The sequence below is a fragment of the Anomaloglossus baeobatrachus genome, chromosome 5 (genome assembly GCF_048569485.1).
Source record: "Anomaloglossus baeobatrachus isolate aAnoBae1 chromosome 5, aAnoBae1.hap1, whole genome shotgun sequence".
In the NCBI taxonomy this organism is placed as follows: domain Eukaryota; kingdom Metazoa; phylum Chordata; class Amphibia; order Anura; family Aromobatidae; genus Anomaloglossus; species Anomaloglossus baeobatrachus.
The window spans coordinates 417,580,810-417,595,295 of NC_134357.1; the positions used below are offsets into that span (position 1 = coordinate 417,580,810).

Below are 14,486 nucleotides of genomic sequence, written 5' to 3' on the forward strand. Positions count from 1 at the left end.
TTGGTCAGTAGGTGTTTCCCTCTCGCTTTCATACTCACCGATCACAGGCGCGGCGCTGCACAGCTGTCACACTGTCGTGGGTTCTCCAGCTTTTGAAAATGTCGCTCATTATTCCATCTCGTATTCCCTGCTTTCCTCGCCCACCTACGCCTATGATTGGTTGCAGTCAGACACGCCCCCACGCTGAGTGACAGCTGTCTCACTGCAACCAATGACAGCAACCGGTGGGCGGTTCTATATCATGTAGTAAAATAAATAAATAATTTAAAACCACGACGTGCGGTCCTCCCCCAAATGATACCCAGCCGAGGTAAGCACACAGCAGCGTACCGGTATTCTCAGGCTGGGGAGGGCGAGAGCCATGGTTATTGCCCCCCTCCCGCAGCCGAGAATATCAGCCTGCTGCTACCCCGAGAATCTCGCACTGATTAGATGCAACTGTCCCGGCGTGTCACCGAGGTATCGGGGTAATAAGGAGTTAACAGCAGCCAATAGCTGCCACTAAGTCCAAGATTAGTAATGGCAGCATCTATGACATGCGATCACTAATCTGTAAGTAAAGGAAATAAACACAACACCGAAAAATCAAGGTGCTCAAGGACTGGCCAGTCCAGCCACCAGACATGAACATCATTGAGATTGTTTGGGGTATAATGAAAGAGGAAGTTTGGAAGACAAAACTAAAGAATCTAGATGAACTCTGGGAGGCATGTAAGACTGCATTCTTTGCTATTCCTGATGACTTCATCAATAAATTGTATGAATCATTGTTGATCCGGATGGATGCAGTCCTTCAAGCTCATGGAAGTCACACAAAATATTAAATATGGCTCTAATAGCACCACAACTTCATTCACCAATGTTATGCAACATATCTTTATATTAGAAGTTAATTATTTGTTTGAATTTCCATTACTTTCTGTGGGCGACAAAACTTTTGTCTTGTCAAAATCTAACCTTTCTGTGTTCATTAAATGATCAATATTTCAGCTTTGCAGCAATCTTATTTTCCTAACCTAAACCAAATTTGGGAGGGTGTCAGCTTTCAAAAGAGTAATTTATAAAACCAATGGATGAATTTAAAGTCAGGTTATAAGCTTTTATTTACATAACATGGATAAGTGACAGAACTTCTGTCAGGGACTGTATCTATCCATCTATCTATCTATCCATCCATCTATCTATCCGTCTATCCATTATCTATCTATCTATCGAGCCATCTATCTAGCTATCTATCCATTATCTATCTATATATCTATCTATCTATCGGATAGATAGATAGATAGTGTCATGTAAAACTCTTGAAGGGTCCTTACCCCCTCCCCACCATCAGCCACAGATCGTCATGACGATTATCTGATCGGCCTGAAAGTTTAGGTATTTATGACTTTGGGTGATGGTAGAGCTGCAGCCAAAGGATGCATAGAAAAGACAATCCTTTGTTCTATTGGAGGGAAAACTCCTAATACAGTTTTTTACGTGGCCCGTTAATGCTAGAAAAATTAAAAACATACTGCCAGAATACCTGTGGAGCGCTGAACCCAGTGCACCGTTTAGCTTGACTAGAAGATCGCTGGTATCACAACAAATTAGTATTGGCCAGTAAAATCATGCTAGATGCGTTGTGTTTGGTATCTATGTAAATGTAAAATCGAGATATAAAATATGACGCTAATATCTTTCACCTTTGTGGCCCAGGGGCAAGGATATGTGAAAAGCTAGAATTAAAGAACTTTGTGACAATCTTGGCACAGCCCACAAGAGAATGAGGTCACAGAGAGGGGGGTTACCTCAGGGCATAAAAGCGATTAGCTCCTTGATGGGGGGAGTCAGTACTGGAAGGCATCAGTAAGGGTACTTTCACACATCCGGATTTTTGCTCTGCGGCACAATACGGCGTTCTGCAGAAAAACCGCAACCAGCTTTTGTAACGCCGGTTGCGTTTTTTTTTGCATAGACTTACATTAGTGCCGTATTGTGCCGCAGGGGCTTGCGTTCGGTCCGGTTTTTGCCGCATGCGGCAAATTTAGCCGATGCCGCGGCCGGATCGAACGTTCCCTGCAACGTTTTTTGCTCCGGCAAAAAACACCGCATCGCGCCGCATCCGGCTGCTGCGGCGCATTTTTCAATGCATACCTATGGAGGCCGGATGCGGCGCGATGCGGAAAAAAACGCATCCGGCCACCGCATGCAGTTTTTTCCACTGCGCATGCTCAGTAGCATGCCGCAACCGGAAAAAAACGGACGGGCCGCATGTAAAAACTTATGCAAAGGATGCGGTGTTTTCGCCGCATCCGTTGCATAGTTTTCACAGCCGGATTGAGCCGCAGTGCTCAAACCGGATGTGTGAAAGTAGCCTTAGTGGTGATGCTGGCCATCTCTCTACCATCTTCTTCTCTTGGAGAACTTCCCTCCCTAAATTCGGATGTCACATCTATGGCACGAGTTTAGGAAGTTTCACGTTTAGACCTTTTATTTTTATGTAACTATCTATACTGTATTTGTATTGTTCCCTTTTGTAAATTATTGTATATTTTTATAAACACTGCCTTCTATTTTATATTAAATATATAAAATGTAATAGTTTCTTTCCTCATGCTTTCTATATGAATCTCAAAATCCGAAGGGCCTTATGCTATCTGTAACGGGTGCCCGGACTGCCTGTGAAACGTCCAGTGGTGGCAGCATAATTATTATTGCATAGAATTATTGGGGTGCTATCATTAAGGGTACATATATTCCATTAGCGGGAATCGGTGATATATACATGTACCCTTGCTGTGAGACCTCCAATATTTGGCATTATTAGCTCAGCAGCCTCATTCTATTCATTGTCCTGTAGTACCAAAAGTGGCCTGCCGACAAGAGGGGCGCTAGAGAGTAGCCGTGTTTGTGACAAATCAGCGAACAGCTGCGGGATATCTGAGTGACTTTCCTGGCTGTTTATGACAGATAGATAGAGGGATAGATAGATAGATAATTGATAGATAGATAGATAATGGATAGATAAGTAGATATAGGGATAGATAGATAGATAGATAGATAGATAGGTAGATAGACAGATAATGGATTGATAGATAGATGGATAGATAGATGGATGGATAGATAGAGGGATAGATAGAGGAATAGATGGATAGATAGATAAAAAATAATAGATAGATGGATAGATAGATAGATGGATAAATAGATGGATAGATAGATAAATAAATAGATAGATCGATAGATGGATAGAGGGATAGATAGATGGATAGATAAAAAAGGATAGATAGATGGATAGATAGATGGATAAATAGATGGATACATAGATGGATAGATATATAGATGGATGGATAGATAGATAGCTAGATAGATAAAAAAAGATAGATAGACGGATAGATAGATAGAGGGATAGATAGATGGATAGATAGATAAAAAAGGATAGATGGATTGATAGACAGGCAGACCGATGTCAAACACATATATAATGTCCCACCTGACTTTCATGTGGCACTAAAGGGTGCCTAGCCTTGTATTTAGCCAAAAAAATAAAAAAATAAAAAAAAGCCAAATCAAATTGGTTCCCCAGCCAAGGTAAAGCGGACAGCTGTGGTCTGGTATTCTTAGGGTGCGAAGGTCCATAGTTATTGGCCCTTCCCAGCCTAAAAATAGCAGGCCGCATCTGCCCCAGAAGTGGCGCATCCATTAGATGCGCCAATCCTGGCGTTTCACCCCAGCTCATCCCGTTGCCCTGGTGCGGTGGCAAACGGGGTAATAAATGGGGTTGATACCAGATGTATAATGTCACCTGACATCAAGCACAGCAGTTTGTGATGTAATGGCGTCTATCAGATAACTGACATCACCAACTATCAGTAATAAAAATAGAAAACAAAAATAGACGACAAAAACACATTCCCTCTTTCACCAATTTATTGTAAAGAAAAAAAAATCCCCTGTATTCCATTTTGGAAGTCCCACGACGACTCTGGACCTTCTAGAATATGGGGGGCATGCTCCGTGAACGTATACCCATTTTCTAGGAGTGCAGACCCTTTATGTGAGGAGTGTGGGTGCAAAGAATCTGCACCTACTCTCCCAGGGTCCACACCAGCACTGTGCGTGCAGCCAGCACAGCTCTCACTCAACACAAGAAGCTGAGCTGACAGCCACTCTCTGCGCATGCGCCCAGCGTTTATTGTGAAGGAGGAGGGATCAACGCTGCAAAAAGGTACAGACCCTGGGGAACACCGGGGGGGTATGGGAGATGACTGAGCTGGACCCGGGGAGGAGTTTTCTGTCTCATGTGTCATGGCACATGCAACAGAAATCAGAGGAAGAGGGTGAATGCGGGTGGTGCTGTAATGTGTGCGCTGCCATCTTGGATGATTGGGAGGGGGCAGAAATGCAGTCAGGAACCTTCTACAGGCTGTGCCCATACTGTTTCTGCCTTTTCCCATCCATTTCAGCCTCTTCCTCAGTCACCACAGCTCACTGTTAGGTCCAACATGAAATTATTCTGGTTTCCCATAGACTTACATTGGGGGTAGAATATTCGCGAATACTTGAATAGCGGCGAGGTATTCGTCGGCTATTCGGCGAAACGAATAATAAGGTATTCGATCATCCCTAATCCTTATAGGTGAAAACATAACAAGGCATCTCTTGTTGGAGGATGTGGTGACATTACTGATGGACTGCAGTTGCCATCTTTAATGAGATAAGATAAGCAGCTCTAGAGGTGTTAAGGTACTGTCACACATAACGAGATCGTTAGCGAGATCGCAGATGAGTCACCATTTTGGTGACACAGTAGCGATCCCGTTAGCGATCTTGTTATGTGTGACACCTACCAGCGATCAGGCCCCTGCTGTGAGATCGCTAGTCGTTGCCGAATGGTCCAGGTCATTTTCTTCAAAGGCGATGTCCTGCTGGGCAGGATACATCGCTGTGTTTGACACTGTGTGACAGGGCCACAGTGACTTCTGAGATCGTTATACAGGTCGCTACTGCCACCTGTATTGTTCCTGCATTGCTGGTAAGATCTGACTGTGTGACATCTCACCAGCGACCTCCCAGCGACTTAGGGTACCTTCACACTTTAGCGATGCAGCAGCGATCCGACCAGCGATCTGACCTGGTCAGGATCGCTGCTGCATCGCTACATGGTCGCTGGTGAGCTGTCAAACAGTCAGATCTTACCAGCGACCAGTGACCAGCCCCCAGCCAGCAGCGACGTGCAAGCGACACTGCACTTGCACGGAGCCGGCGTCTGGAAGCTGCGGACACTGGTAACTAAGGTAAACATCGGGTATGGTTACCCGATGTTTACATTAGTTACCAGCCCACACCGCTTAGCTTAGCGCTGGCTCCTTGCTCTCCTAGCTACAGTACACATCGGGTTAATTAACCCGATGTGTAATGCAGCTACATGTGCAGAGAGCAGGGAGCCGCGCACACTGCTTAGCGCTGGCTCCTTACTCTCCTAGCTACAGTACACATCGGGTTAATTAACCCGATGTGTACAGCAGCTACATGTGCAGAGAGCCGGAGCCGGCAGCACAGGCAGCGTGAGAGCTGCGGAGGCTGGTAACTAAGGTAAATATCGGGTAACCACCTTGGTTACCCGATGTTTATCTTGGTTACAGCTTACCGCAGCTGCCAGATGCCTGCTCCTGCTCCCTGCTCGCTTCATTTCGTCGCTCTCTCGCTGTCACACACAGCGATCTGTGTGTCACAGTGGGAGAGCGCCTTTGAAGAAAACGAACCAGGGCTGTGTGTAACGAGCAGCGATCTCACAGCAGGGGCCAGATCGCTGCTCAGTGTCACACACAGCGAGATCGCTAATGAGGTCACTGCTGCGTCACAAAAAGCGTGACTCAGCAGCGATCTCGGCAGCGAGCTCGCTGTGTGTGAAGCACCCCTTACCTGCGATCCCTATCAGGTCGCATCGTTTTCGGGATCGCTGGTAAGTCGTTGTGTGTGACTAGGCCTTTACTGGTAATCTCCCCCCATTAAACTACCATGCTTGTTAAGCTCAGGAAATTTGCACAGCTTCTGTTCATGGTCAGAGAGCATTGACCTGGACCATGGATTGAGGAGACACAAAGAAATTTGCTCATCTCTAGTCCCAATGATTTTGGCCATAGTATGCAATAGATGGGATAATTTACAGGGCCCTTATACTTTTGGGATTCAATTGTTTTTATTGATTTTGCAAGTTAAAATGGGGATACTTTTGGAAGGATAGCAAGAACAAGTGAGAAGACTAGAATTCTTGTGCCACTGATTGAAGGTGGCATTTCTAAAGTCAATACCAGATGACTTAAGCTGGTGTCACACTAAACGACAGCGACAACGACGTCGCTGTTACGTCACCATTTTCGGTGACGTAACAGCGACCTTGTAAGTCGCTGTTATGATCGCTGCTTAGCTGTCAAACACAGCAGAAGCAGCGATCATAAGGTCGCTGTGCTACATGTTCAGAGAGCAGGGAGCCGCGCTTAGCGCTGGCTCCTTGCTCTCCTGCAGCACACATCGGGTTAATTAACCCGATGTGTGCTGCAGCTACATGTCACAGTTCAGAGAGCAGGGAGCCGCGCTTAGCGCTGGCTCCTTGCTCTCCTGCAGCACACATCGGGTTAATTAACCCGATGTGTGCTGCAGCTACATGTCACAGTGCAGAGAGCAGGGAGCCGCGCGCACTGCTTAGCGCTGGCTCCTTGCTCTCCTTGCTACAGTATGCATCGGGTTAATTACCCGATGCATACTGCAGCCACATGTCACAGTGCAGGAGCCGGCGCTGGCAGCAAGAGCGGAGGCTGGTAACCAGCGTAAACATCGGGTAACCAGGGAAAGGTCTTCCCTTGGTTACCCGATGTTTACGCTGGTTACAGCTTACCGCAGCTGCCAGTGCCGGCTCCTGATCGCTTCATTTCGTCGCTCTCTCGCTGTCACACACAGCGATGTGTGTGTCACAGCGGGAGAGTGACGACCAAAAAATGAAGCTGGACATTCAGCAACGACCGGCGACCTCACAGCAGGGGCCAGGTCGTTGCTGGATGTCACACACAGCGACATCGACGGGACGTCGCTGCAACGTCACAGAAAATGGTGACGTAGCAGCGACGTCGTTGTCGTCGTCGTTATGTGTGACACCAGCTTTAGGCTAAAAAGCCAAACTGGCACTCCATTTCCAGACATGGGTTTCTTAGTGTTTGCCCCTTATCAGTGCAAAGCAGGAGGTCATATTTGGCTAGCTGGGAGCCCTGTGGTATGGAGTCTAATGGGAACAATTTACCGTAGACCCCATATAAGAAGCCTCTCATGAAGCAAAGTTAGACCTACTTTGCACAGATGTGGGAAAAACATCTTGAAACCTGTGTCTGGTTTGGCTTTTTATCCTAAGTCATGTGCCAAGTCTCGTGAAAGTGTAGATATTGACTTTAGGATTGCTGTATCCAATAGAGTTCTAGTTCTCTTCCTTTCTAAAGCAGATATTTGCATATCTGAAATCCCAGAGAAGCAATACATAGCCTTTAATTCTCCTTACACAACCTTGATACTCTCAACAAGGAGAAATGTTGTTCACCTCTTGGAACCTAAGAACAAGTTAAAGCACATACAAGTGCATCTCAATAGAATAGAATATCATCAAAAAGTTAATTTATTTCAGTAATTCAATACAAAAAGGTAAACACATACAGTATATTATATAGCGTCATTACAAGCAGTGATCTATTTCAAGTGTTTATTTCTGTTAATGTTGATGATTATGGCTTACAGACAATGAAAACCCAAAAGTCATTATCTTAGAAAATTAGAATAATTACCACAAAACACCTGCAAGCAAAGGCTTTCTCAGCTTTTGAAATGGTCCCTTAGGCTGGGTTCACACATAGCGACAGCAACAACGACGTCGCTGTTACGTCACCATTTTCTGTGACGCAACAGCGACCTTGTATATCGCTGTTATGATTGCTGCTTAGCTGTCAAACAGCGACGCAGCAGCGATCATAACGTCGCTACATGTGCAGAGAGCAGGGAGCCGCGCACACTGCTTAGTGCTGGCTCCCTGCTCTCCTAGCTACAGTACACATCGGGTTAATTACCCGATGTGTACTGCAGCTACATGTACAGAGAGCAGGAGCCGGCACTGGCAGCGTGAGAGCGGTGGAGGCTGGTAACGAAGGTAAATATCGGGTAACCACCTTGGTTACCCGATGTTTACCCTGGTTACAGCTTACCGCAGCTGCCAGATGCCGGCTCCTTCTCTCTGCTCGCTTCATTTCATCGCTCTCTCGCTGTCACACACAGCAATCTGTGCGTCACAGCGGGAGAGCAACAAAAAAAAAATGAACCAGGGCTGTGTGTAACGAGCAGCGATCTCACAGCAGGGGCCAGATCGCTGCTCAGTGTCACACACAGCGAGATCGCTAATGAGGTCACTGCTGTATCACAAAAAACGTGACTCAGCAGCGATCTCAGCAGCGATCTCGCTGTATGTGAAGCACCCCTTAGTCTGGTTCAGTAGGCTACACAATCATGGGGAAGACTGCTAACTTGACAGATGTCCAGAAGGCAGTCATTGACACACTCCACAAGGAGGGTAAGCCACAAAAGGTCATTGCAAAAGAAGCTGGCTGTTCACAGAGTGCTGTATCCAAGCAAATTAATGGAAAGTTGAGTGGCAGGAAAAAGTGTGGTAGAAAAGGTGCACAAAAACCGGGATAACCACAGCTTTAATAGGATTGTTAAGAAAAGGCCATTCAAAAATTTGGGGGAGATTAACAAGGAGTGGACTGCTGCTGGAGTCAGTGCTTCAAGAGCCACCACACACAGACATATCCTGGACATGGGCTACAACTGTCGCATTCCTTGTGTCAAGCCACTCATGACCAATAGACAACACCAGAGGCATCTTACCTGGGCCAAGGAGAAAAAGAACTGGACTGTTGCTCAGTGGTCCAAGGTATTCTCAGATGAAAGTAAATTTTGCATTTCATTTGGAAATCAAGGTCCCAGAGTCTAGAGGAAGAGTGGAGAGTAGAGTTGAGCGCGGTTCGAGGTTCTCCAGTTCTAGGCTCGAGTGATTTTGGGGCCTGTTCTAGATCGAACTAGAACTCGAGCTTTTTGCAAAAGCTCGATAGTTCTAGAAACGTTCGAGAACGGTTCTAGCAGCAAAAAAACAGTTAATTCCTAGCTGGCTTTCCGCTGTAATAGTGTAAGTCACTCTGTGACTCACACTATTATGACATTTCAGTGTATAGTGTGCGGGAACAGCGCCTTCAGATCACTGCTGTTTCTATAATGGCGATCGCCATTTTTTTTTTTTTTCCTTGTCTTCCTTCCCTAAGCGCGCGCGTCTTGTGGGGCGGGCCAGCATGTCAGCCAATCCCAGACACACACACAGCTAAGTGGACTTTTAGCCAGAGAAGCAACGGCATGTGTGATAGGATGTCCATGTCACATGTCCCTGCATTATAAAACCGGACATTTTCCTCCAGGACGCCATTATCTCTTCTGCGTCTTTGGTGTCAGACATCACTGTCGCAGCTCCGTCCTGAGTCCTATCGCTGATACAGCTGTATGCGCTCCATACACAGCGCTGGACAGCTTAGGGAGAGCACTTTCTATCAGTCCTTTTAAGGGCTCAAACCGGTAGGGTCAGAGCCATAGGTGACAGGTCCTGAAAACAGCGACAGCGTCTGTGTAGCCAAGGTCAGGGATTTCGTCGCTGCATTTCAACATTAGGAGGGAATAGAAAGGCAGGCTTCAATTCCTCTACCCAGAGCCCCACAATCCTGGCACTGTACCCTCCTGTCCTCTGCACTCTCCAACTCTTTTTAACTAAGCCATTATGCTAGCAAACAGTCAGTGTACCTAGTGGCATCCTAAACGTGGCTATTGTACTTTTGTCTAGTCACACTATTGCAAAGATATTTGCAGCACGTCTGCCTGCATTGCACACTCAAACTCTTTTTAACTAAGCCATTATACTAGCAAACAGTCAGTGTACCTAGTGGCATCCTAAACGTGGCTATTGGACTTTTGTGTAGTCAAACTAGTGGAAAGATATTTGCAGCACGTCTGCCTGCATTGCACACTCCAACTCTTTTTAACTAAGCCATTATACTAGCAAACACTCAGTGTACCTAGTGGCATACAAGAAGTGGCTGTTGTACTCCATTAGTGCCCCACTGGTGCAAATCTATCTGCAGCACCTCTGCATGACACCCTCCTGCTCTGTTTTTAATGAGCTATAATGATAGCAAAAAATACTGCCATTTAGTGGCATCATAGAACTGGCTGTTGTATTCCATTAGTGCCCCACTGGTGCCAAGCTATTTCTAGCACCTCTGCATGACACCCTCCTGCTCTGTTTTTAATAAGCTATAATGATAGCAAAAAATACTGCCATTTAGTGGCATCATAGAACTGGCTGTTGTATTCCATTAGTGCCCCACTGGTGCCAAGCTATTTCTAGCACCTCTGCATGACACCCTCCTGCTCTGTTTTTAATAAGCTATAATGATAGCAAAAAATACTGCCATTTAGTGGCATCATAGAACTGGCTGTTGTATTCCATTAGTGCCCCACTGGTGCCAAGCTATTTCTAGCACCTCTGCATGACACCCTCCTGCTCTGTTTTTTATAAGCTATAATGATAGCAAAAAATACTGGGATTTAGTGGCATCATAGAACTGGCTGTTGTATTCCATTAGTGCCCCACTGGTGCAAAGCTATTTCTAGCACCTCTGCATGACACCCTCCTGCTCTGTTTTTAATAAGCTATAATGATAGCAAAAAATACTGCCATTTAGTGGCATCATAGAACTGGCTGTTGTATTCCATTAGTGCCCCACTGGTGCCAAGCTATTTCTAGCACCTCTGCATGACACCCTCCTGCTCTGTTTTTAATAAGCTATAATGATAGCAAAAAATACTGCCATTTAGTGGCATCATAGAACTGGCTGTTGTATTCCATTAGTGCCCCACTGGTGCCAAGCTATTTCTAGCACCTCTGCATGACACCCTCCTGCTCTGTTTTTAATAAGCTATAATGATAGCAAAAAATACTGCCATTTAGTGGCATCATAGAACTGGCTGTTGTATTCCATTAGTGCCCCACTGGTGCCAAGCTATTTATAGCACCTCTACATGACACCCTCATGCACATTTTGCTACGCTAATGTTATAGCAAACTCAGGGAATTCATTGCTGCATTTGATAATTCGGAGGGATAGAAAGTCAGGCTTCCTTTAGCTTTTCCTTCTGTTCATAGACAGCATCTCCAAGAGCAATTTCTCCTCCACGTCTAAGTGTGGAGAGGCAGCTAGTGCGCATGCGTGTGCCGATTTACCCCAGCTGCAGCCTAATTACAGTGTTTCGCCTAGTGAGTATGCTCAGCCTGACTGTGCCATTCCTGACGCTAAGTCTTCATTTCGGGATACAGCGCATGCTCCCACACTAAGTGTGAAAAGCCTCTTTGCACAGGTGCTTGCATTCCGTGCCGGGTCTAAGTCCTGTTTTGTGCCTAGACACCATGCTAAAGCTGATAGTCTTTTTTCAGAGACTGTATTTCATGCTACTGAGCATGCTCAGGCACTTACTGCATCAGAGACTAGGTCCGGTAATGAACTCTTTGGCCCTGCCCCTGATGTGGGGGTCCCATATAGACCACAGGGCATCAGGTGTCCTCCCAAATGGCTTGCAGAGGCCCACCCCTATGACTTGTCACCGCATTATTGATGGTCAGACGATGACTGGTGAGGTGTTTGGGTCATGGCAGCCATGAGGTCATCATTGAAGTTGCGGTTCCAAATAGGACGCTAGTTATGCCACTCATGACGTGTCACTCTACTTTTGTCTCCAGGAGGTGCATTGTGGTTCACCCTGGTTTGGGGCGGACCCAGGTTATAAAAGGGGCTGGAGCCAACAAGGAGGTGCGCAGTCTTCTATTATGCTCCGAAAGAGCACACCTCCATGTGTTGAACCCATTGCGGCTTTAGGCCAGAGGTAGGCAGGGATATGGTGTCGATGCAGGCCACCACCACAGTTGGTAACGCAGAACGGTTAAGACCAGCTCCTGTCCTACCAGTCCTGCTTGTGCAGCCCAGTGGCATTAACAGGCCTGCTGCTGATGCGCCTGCTGTCCACAGGTGTGCCCCTACGCACACGGTCAGCATACTCAATGGCCCCTGTGTTGTTAACAGGGAGTTCCTGGGTGTTTCTTCAGCAAATGTTACTGTTGCTTAACCACCAAATCCACGGACAAAAACTTTTTTCCCCTTTCCAACACACCTGTTCCCCTTTCCACCAGCATCTGTCCTTTTTCAACTCATTTTGGTATATGACCAAAAGTGCAACTCTGCAGGGACACCGTACTCAACGCCATCTCAGCACAGCAGCCAGCCCTCGGTCCCTCAGATGTGGACAAGTAAAAGACCATTTCCTCCTATCCATGACAAAGCGTTGAGATTCACTCTGTACAGCACTGGTGTTTAGTGGAAAAGCAGATCTAAGATTGCGTACCACATTCTGCAGATACTCCTGTATACGTGCGTCCATTTCTATGGCAGGAATTATTTCGCCAAATTTTGTCTTGTACCGGGGATCTAACAGTGTGGCAACCCAGTATTCTGGATTACTTTGAATTCGTACAATCCGAGGGTCATGTTGTAGGTAGTGCAGTAAGAAGGCGCTCATGTGTCTTGTGCATCCAGGAGGACCAAGTCCTTGGTGTGTTGGTGGCAGAGAGGTGAGAATCGTGCCTCCTTCCTCTGCCCTCTCCCCACAACCTCGCACAACCGAAATGTGAGCAAGCTCTCACTCATCTGCTGAGTCTTCCATGCCCATCGCCAGTTCGTCCTCCATTTCTTCATGGGCTCCTGCACCTTCCTCAACACTTTTTGCTGATACTATGCGCCCTTGTTAATCCCTCTCCCTCACCATGACTGCCGCATAGGTGCCGCTGACCATCTGGACCTCGTAGATCTTGTTATCCCTTCCGCATATGACTCCTCCTGTACTTCCTCCCCTTCCTCTTGTCCCAATACCTGACTCCGAATAATAATTACAGTGTGCTCCATCATGTAGATGACCAGAATTGTCACGCTGAGAATGACATTGCCAGTGCTAAACATCTTCGTCGACATTTGTAAACTGTGTAGCAGGGTGCATAGGTCCTTGATCTGACACCACTCCAGCAGCGTGATCTGCACCACCTCTGGATCAAGTTATCCCAGGCTATATGTCATAACGTATTGCAGCAGGGTTCGGCGGTGCTGCCACAAACGCTGCAACATGTGCAGATTCAAATTCCTGCGTGTGGGCACATCGCATTTCAGGCGTTTAACCACCAGACCTAAAGACTTCTGTAGCGACGAAAGTTGTTGAGCTGCTGTGTGCGCACGATGGAAGTGAAGACACCACACCCTTTTTTATGCCCATCCTGTCTGCAGACCACTGCCAGACATAGCTCTGCTTTTACCCCCAGTTCAGTTTTATGATTTTGTGTGCTTGTTACCTGACTACTTTTCCTGCTTGCTGTTTATGTACCTTGTTGGCCGATCCGCATTTCACCTCTGCTTGTTTTCTGATTAAGTCCTGGCCGTCCCATTCTGTTCCTGTTCCTCAATTAATGTTTTGACCCTGCCTGACTACTATTCTCTGGAACTGCAGCCTTCCACAGGTATTAATCACCTTGGGCCCTGTGTAATTCCTAATCCCTGTATAGGGGTTAAAGGGTTTCAGGGTTCTAGGGGTCCTGCTTGGTGAGTGGCTTCCCTCTAGCCTATCATTTACAGCCCATCTGAGTGTGTGGATCAAGGAAGGCGTTACACCGTGCTCTCTGCAGAAGGCCATGTGGGCCAGGATAGTGCTTTAAAAATTGCTGGACAACCAGGTTCAACACGTGAACCACACAAGGCACGTGTGTCACATTGTCACAGCGAAGGGCCGCACCCATGTTTGCATCATTGTCGCACCCGGCCTTCCCTGGCTGCTGGTTGAGTGGAGACAACCATTGATGAAACTCGGTCTCCAGAGCTAACCGTCCACAACTTCTCAGCGGTGTGACTCACATTTCCCATACATTTCAAAGTAAACCTTTGACCGCCTGATGGCATTGAGCTCTGCTGCCAGCATAGTAAGGAGGTGTGTGGTAGTCCTTGTGCGCAGTTACAAGGAAGGGTGGCCTGACCACACAGGGTTTGCGCCAAGGTGGAGGACCCACACGAGGTTGAAGAGGCAGAAGCAGTGTATTAACTTCTACATACAGAAGAAGGATTGAAACAACCCGTGGGGACGGCAAGACTTGTACAGCAGACCCTTCTCCATCTCTCCCCACAGTAACCCATTGCCCAGTCAGCGACATGTAACGCCCCTGTCCATGCTTACTGGGCCAATTATCTGTGGTGAAATGCACCCTGTCACACAGAGTTTCTCAAGGAATCAGTGATGTTTAGTGCGACATGCTGGTGTAGCGCGTGCACGCCTTTGTTGGAGAA

At 46.8% G+C, this 14,486-nt stretch overlaps 1 protein-coding gene across 2 annotated transcripts in view; it reads left to right on the top strand.

Annotated features, from left to right (window-relative positions):
• Positions 1-14,486, top strand: part of MARCHF10 (membrane associated ring-CH-type finger 10) — a 106,046-nt gene that overhangs the window by 15,652 nt on the left and 75,908 nt on the right. The gene's annotated exons all lie outside the window — the stretch shown is intronic.